Source organism: Cyprinodon tularosa, unplaced genomic scaffold (genome assembly GCF_016077235.1).
Source record: "Cyprinodon tularosa strain WSP-4 unplaced genomic scaffold, ASM1607723v1 ctg308, whole genome shotgun sequence".
In the NCBI taxonomy this organism is placed as follows: Eukaryota; Metazoa; Chordata; class Actinopteri; order Cyprinodontiformes; family Cyprinodontidae; genus Cyprinodon; species Cyprinodon tularosa.
The window spans coordinates 144,313-151,296 of NW_024039017.1; the positions used below are offsets into that span (position 1 = coordinate 144,313).

At 43.4% G+C, this 6,984-nt stretch overlaps 1 long non-coding RNA gene across 3 annotated transcripts; it reads left to right on the plus strand.

Moving 5' to 3' along the window:
* The first annotated feature begins 1,136 nt into the window (after positions 1-1,136).
* LOC119788003 lies at positions 1,137-3,338 on the plus strand. 3 transcript variants are annotated; one of them, XR_005281408.1, is made up of 2 exons: positions 1,137-1,409; positions 2,419-3,338. It is a non-coding gene; the product is annotated as an uncharacterized LOC119788003 (long non-coding RNA). The 3 variants fall into 3 exon arrangements; XR_005281406.1 differs by having other exon boundaries at positions 1,137-1,405; XR_005281407.1 differs by having other exon boundaries at positions 1,137-1,405; positions 2,428-3,338.
* The last annotated feature ends 3,646 nt before the right edge of the window (positions 3,339-6,984 follow it).

Sequence of the window (6,984 nt, forward strand, 5' to 3'; positions counted from 1 at the left end):
TTTATTTCAGGGTGTTATGGCTCAGGGTCCTAAAAACTGGAGACCATGCCACAAGGTGCAGAGAGAAACATTGATTTAGGATCAAACACAGGTTAACAAAAACTAGAATGGATGGAAGTGTCTGTATTAGTGGGGTAGAGCAAATGATTGGATGTGTCTGTGTGATCATCAGAGTGACCACCATGTTTCTGATTTCACCATCAAAATGAGGACCGCTTGTTGTAAAGTGAGGACATTATTCTGCTCCTGTAGAGCTGTTTGGCTAACAGTTAGTTTCAGGTTTAATGTCAGAGTCAGGGCATAGAAAGGGTTAAAATGACTGAAGATCAATGGAAGTCAATACATGATGATGGTGATGATGATGAAGGTGATGATGAAGATGAATGTGGTGATGAAGGTGATGACGATGATGATGATGATAGTGACGACAATGAAGGTGATGATGACGATGAAGTTGATACTGACGACGATGAAGGTGATGATGACGATGATGAAGATGATGATGTCCAGCAGTAGCGCGTCCATCAGGGGGGCGTGGCGAGAGAGAGAAAGAGGCAGGGATTTCTATCCTCTGTTCAGGATCTCCATCACCATAACCTGCAAAGAGATGGAGCAAACAGGGCAGAAACACCAACACACAACCCAGCTCACAAGGCCTAGGGCTGAACAAAGGGTAGCTGACACACACTGTGTGCAGAGATCCACCTAGGCATGGGCCGCTACTGAGCTCCAATAACAGCAATAGAAAAGAAAAAGAAGAACTCTGAAATACAGACCAAAACATGGAAGATGAAAAGAGGTACGATCAGTGCAGGTTCATCATCAACAGGATGCTAGCTTCACTTTGTTCATTTCACACTTTATGTGATGCAGAGTTAGAAAAAATCCTAATGTCAGTTTATCCAGTGTTGTGCAGCCCTACTGTGGAATAATTGATCATCTTGTTGAATTTATCTACATTCATCTCTATTTGTTCATCTTTCCTCCAAAGTTCTCCAGAACTTGTTTGTTTTTTTCTGTGAAACTGTGAAGAATTTGGCAGCAGAAGCTGAGTTTCTATTGATGGAGCTGCTGGTGGAGCTGACAGAGACAAAGAGCTGAAGTCAGCAGGTCTTTATTGGAGCAGATTAGCATGTTGGCATTAATATTAATGAGAGCTCTTTAACTGCTTCTGTTGGACTGTTCTAACCTGCATCCTGTTGGATCAGCTCACATCTTTCTATTCTTTATCCAGGTTGATTGACTGCGGTTTGTCCAAGATCAGCTGTGCTTCTCTGGTCTCAGCTCTGAAGTCAAACCCCTCCCATCTGACAGAACTGGACCTGAGGAAAAATAACCAGAAGGGGTCAGATGTTCAGCAGCTGCAGGATCTTGTAGAGAGTCCAGACTACAAACTGCAGACTCTGTAAGTAGATGGTTGGAGTGAGTCCAGCTGCTGTCAGCAGGATTGTTCTAAACCCAGTTAGTATCAAAGCAAAGATCCAGTGTTTCCAGTAAAGCTGCAGCTTCTCAGTGGGAGGAGAATGGTGACAGGCTTCTTGATTGGACACAGAGACACCAATCAGCCAATCAGAGGAGCCAGAAGCTGGTTGTGTTCCTGTGTTTGTGTTGATGTGAAGACGACTGTTGTTGTTGTGTTCATGTCTCCAGGAAATGAAGCTGGATTCCAGCTGCCAGCCTTCCAACATGTCTAGAGACAGTGGTCCTCATCCATCAAACTGTGGGAGCATCAGATCTGATCTCAGACTCTTTGTTCTCTCATTTCAACAGGAAACAACTGATCAGTTCCATCTTAGCCACAGCTCTGAGATCAGTCTGAATGCAGCCTGGAAATCAGTGGCTCTGATTTCACAAACCATCATTCCATTTAGTCACCATGTGGTCTTTCTACAGAGCAGAAGCTCTGCTGAAGTCCACTCAGCACATCTGGACATGTGTCCTTCTGTCATTAGTCTCATCCAGATGTGTTCAGGGACAGCCTCCATGTTTCTTAGTCAGCTGATATTTCAGAAACAGATGAGATGTTGATCAGCAGCCAGAGTTTCTGTGTCTAAATGGAGCAGCAGCTAACATGTAGCAGCAGTAAATCCATCACTACAGTGTTTGTGCAGCAATGAAGCCTTCAGGACTCTCAGCAGGTGGTTTCCACTGTGGACTGGAGGGAAACCTGCAGAGGAACCAGACTGGATGCTAAAAATGTGTTGAGCTGTGTGAGCTTGGAGCTCAGTGTGTTCACTCCAACACGTTAAGATGAGAGCTGAAAGGAAGCTGGCTCTGCTCCACAGCTGCTCTGAACAGGACTGAAGTCCCTGCTGCTCTTTATCCTGGATGTGCTGCATCACTGACTGACAGCTGATGGAGAGAGAGAGGCTGGAAACACTCACTGATCTCCTCTCTTCATCCTTCTTCTCTCTGCAGGTGGTGGAGGGATTGGTGATCTTAGTGGAGGAGAGAAGCTGATCTGTGTCCTGATGATCCTCAGAGGTTGAAGCTGCAGCAGTTTGAGTTTAAAGAGACTCTGACTGGATCCTGATGATGAACTCTGAGTTTAGAGATTTGTTTGTTTTCACTCCTTTTTTCTCTTTGTTTTCATCGTCTCCATAATATCATGTTGATATTTTGATCTATAACATGTGAAAAGATTAATTTAAAAAAGAATCCTGAACAGTTTTATCAAACTTTTAATGAACTTTAATGTTAAATTTAGCGGATGCTGTTGTAAACCTCAGAAAGTTCTCTCTCTTTGGTTTAATATTCCCACTGAACTTCCTGGATCAGATCTGAAAAGCTGCTCTGTCTTTCTGATTCTCTGAGAGCTGCAGCAGTTTCAGATGCTGAGATCTTTTTTCTTTGGGTGTTTCCTCTATTTCTCTCCATTCATTCTGTCTCCATGTTCACCTGCTGAAACCTTTAGATCCTGCTGAAAATCTTTGTTGTTCCTGCTGATGAACCACCACTGTGGCTCATTGTTAGCAGGTTAGCTAAAGCAGGTGTGGAGCGATCCAGGACCTCAGATGGACTCAGGAAGCCCTTCCAGTCCGGCCCCAGCAGGGTGGAGGAGGGCTGCTGTCATTAAGGAGGAGCTGCTTGGACTGAAAATAGAGTCCAAGGCTGAATCCCATCATTTGGCCTTAACTCTTCCTCACCAACCCTAAGCTAGTGAGCTGTTGGGGGTCCTGGTTGTTCTGAGGAGTTGTAGGGGGGGCACCCATTGGTCCTTGGACAGGGATTCTGTTTAGGAGACCGTTTGGAAGCAAAGATGTTAGAGCTGAGCTTGGAAATGTTTGTTTTCTCACTTCCAATGTTTTAATGACTCAATAACCATTGTAGTGTCTAATTCAAAATGTTCTGATATTTCATGTTGTTTTCCACTGTTAATTATTCTGAACCAGTTTAAAGACAGCAAAGATAGAATATTTCATCCAATATTTTCCTCTACTAGTTACTATCCTGGTCCTGGAGGGTAGCAGCTGGTCTGGATCAGTGATCATCTGGACAATCGTCTAGTTTCCAGTCTGGTGTGAAGCTCAGAAATTGCTCATTATTCCATGTTAAAGTGTTGAAGTGTGAATGTGCCTGCGTGGTTCTCTCAGGGTACTCCAGCTTCCTCCCACAGTCCAACTAATGACTGTTAGGCTGTTTGCTGTTTCTAAGTTGCCCTTAGGTGTGAGCGTGTGTGTGCATGGTTGTGTGTCTCTGTGTTGCCCTTTGATAGACGACCTGTCCAGGATGGATGGATCCTATTAAATTGATCTAAAAAAACTGCAAATAAGAAACAAAACCTCATAAAAATACTTCTTGAACCATTAAAGCTCATTTTATTGTAACCTGTAACAATGTTCAGCTGTTTGCTACCAAGTGTTTTGTTCCTCAACAGCCTGAAAAATGCATGTCTAATTTAGAAAACACATTGATTAAAAAGCTGAATGGAAAACACTTTCTGAATCCATGTACTTGTCTTTACTTGAAAAAAAAAGAAAATCTTTGGTATAGTTGGAAAAACATCTTTAAAAGGAGAACAACTCTGCATTTTTTGCTGCATTGTTGGAAAAAACTCCAGCAGTAAGTTCAGACATTGGTGTTTGTTGATGTGAAGAATTATTTAGATTGAGGTTTATCAGCTGCTTCCATCAGACTTGATAGCTATAAACTGGTTAAAGCCACAACATCATAAAACATCAGCTATAGAAACATTCATTAGAAAAATGTTCAAACCTGCAGCAGTAGCTGGGTTTAATACTTTAGTGTTTAAATCTATACAAACAGAATAATGTTGTTTACTTTGGGATCAAACTAAGCAATATCCATAATCCAGATGTTGCTCTAAAACTTTGTTCATTTCATGTCAGAAATGTTTCATTAGCGACTGTCAGCTCTAAGAAACCCCCACATGTGTGGACAATAGGTCTTCTTTGGAAGCCCTGAACCTGTGTGAAGGACACAGTGATGTTTTTCCCTGGAAACAGATGTGATCCAGGAGAAAACTTGAGAAAACTGGAAAGATGGACAGAATCACTCTAAGATCTGCAGTTAGCTACTTCCTGATTAGTTTTTAAGGGCATTTGGGTCACTATGGAAAGTGACTGAATGGATTATTTTAGGTTGTGTTGGTTGCAGTGCACCAAAGGCAGCTGAAGTTCCTGTCAGCTCTGGCTGATTTAGTGCAAACACATTACTCCACTCCTCTATAACAAAGGCTGACTCTTGGGGAAGTTTTTGGTGAGCAGCTCTGTTAAGGTCTGCCGTGTTTCTTGCTGTCTGAGGCCTACGACAAATATGCAAATCAAGCAATTCTAATATCTTTGTCAAGATTTTCAGACTCTGAAATGCAGCCTCATTCACTGTTAGACACTTGTTCAATCTGAGTGTGAAAAACAAACACTTTCCCTTTCATCTTTTCCAAAGTCGTGTCACGGGTTTGGACCTTTAAAGTCATTTCCCATTATGCACTGCTCAAAAAGGTCATCCCAAACTCTGACAGCACATCTCTTAGAACACCACCATCCTCTACAGCCTTTTTTCAGTTTCCAACCGGGAAGAATAACATTAAAGGTCACATTATCATTCATGATCTTTCCTTCGGAAAACACTTGAATTCTCTCTGTTAGAGTTTGTTGTCTGTGAACCTCATGGCTAGTCTTCCCTCTTTCAGACACATCCATGACAGGAGGCAGTGAAAGGTCCTCAGTGGCTGACATCCTGAAATCTGAGAAATGTCTTTGGTCGTCCAGCTCACGCATCTGTCAAACTGAAACACTATCTTCTCCCTGTTGATCTCTGGATTTATTCAGCGCTCTAACAAACCACCGCTGTTCACTGGTTTTCCAGCTTCCTGAGCTATTGCTGATAAAAGCCAGGAATCCTCTTCCTCCTCCACTTCAAACCCTCTCACCTCTCATCCAATCTGCTGCTCCGCTGCTGCAGACCTATCAGCCCTGTGCACGCCTCCACCATGGCCAATCAGCATCCAGGACTCTGCTTTAAAAAGAACTGATCCACCAATGGCTTTTCTGGTCCATCAAGCTTCAACCCTCCTCCACCATCATCATCCTCGTTTCCATCTGGCGTCCTTCTTCCTTCGGCATTCTTTCCTCCACCAGTATCAGGCACCTGGGGGGGGGGGGGGGGGGGGGGGGGGGGGGGGGACGTACCCATCCTAATTCATCTCCTCAATCAGAGCATCATCATGCTCTATGCTGACGTCTTCCACCGAGGCCTGAGCACCAAAGGCTAGATTTCTCATTTCAGTAAAGCTCTCTGATTGGTGCTCGTCTTCTCTGTGAGTCTTTCCAGGTTTAAATTCAGGTTTCTTTTTAGAAACATTACCTTCTAAATGTGTTCACCCCTAAGATGTTGGACAGATCTTCCTATTCGGTCTTTCTTTGTTCTGTCCTTGGAAACTCTCTCTTTTCAGGTTCCACAATTTTTCTGAGCACATCTGCACTAATTACAGACCTTGCCTCTTTCCATCTACTCCATGTCTTCTTCTGGCACAAGTCTGGATCTTAAATATTTCCAAAGCTCCTCCATCTTCTGCTCTTTGTGTTACAAGGGGGTGAGAGAAACAATGTCTGTCTGCCTCACATAAATATCTGACAGTTTAAACATTGAATCCAGCCCAGATTTAATACCAATAGATTGTTTGTTCTTGAATACCAGCAGTTTTCTCTTTAAACCAGCCTGTTAGTTTAGTCCTGATTGAAGCAAACATCCCAACTGTCATGGAGAGCAGAGCAGCGATGTTGATGGGTGACGACAGCACAGCTGGAGAATCTACAGTACAACCCCCTGAAAAACTGTGTTAGGAACCAAACTGGGCATTAGTGAACAGACGGACCTAAACTAACACAGCAACTGGAACCTTGGAGAAGGATGTGTTTAAAAGCTGGAGAACAGCAGCTCTCCAGGACTGGACTTGGACACCACTTATCTAATCCATCCACTGGATCTCTGGCTGGATGACAGGGTGGTTGACCTGCTGGATGAAGCTCCATCCATCTTTCCATCAACTCTGACCAGCTTCCTGGTACCTGCTGAAGAAAAGCATCCCCCAGCATGATGCTGCCACCACTGCAAGTGCCTAATAGTAAAGGCCTGATAAAGGCAGCTGTTCTGTTCCTGGCCTCAGAGAACAAACAGCATCATGGAGACTAAGGAACACATCAGACAGGTCAGGGAGCAGCTGGTGGAGAAGTTGGAAGGAGTTGGAGACTTTTCAAAGCCACATATCTACAGATACCAAAGAAATAATGAAAGCTTTTATTCACAGGTGAATCATCCAGGAGCTCCAGGTGGAGTTACTGACAGGTTGGTTGTTTTGTTGACTTGTTCTTAATCCAGGATCTGGGCCCCTCTGCAGACTAAGAATCAAAGTAGTTTCACTCAAACTGTTTTTTATATTTATAAACGTGTGCTTTGTGTTGCTGCAGCCTGTTATTTAGTGTAAAATCCTGGAATTTGACTAATTTTGCTTCAGAAAGTAAT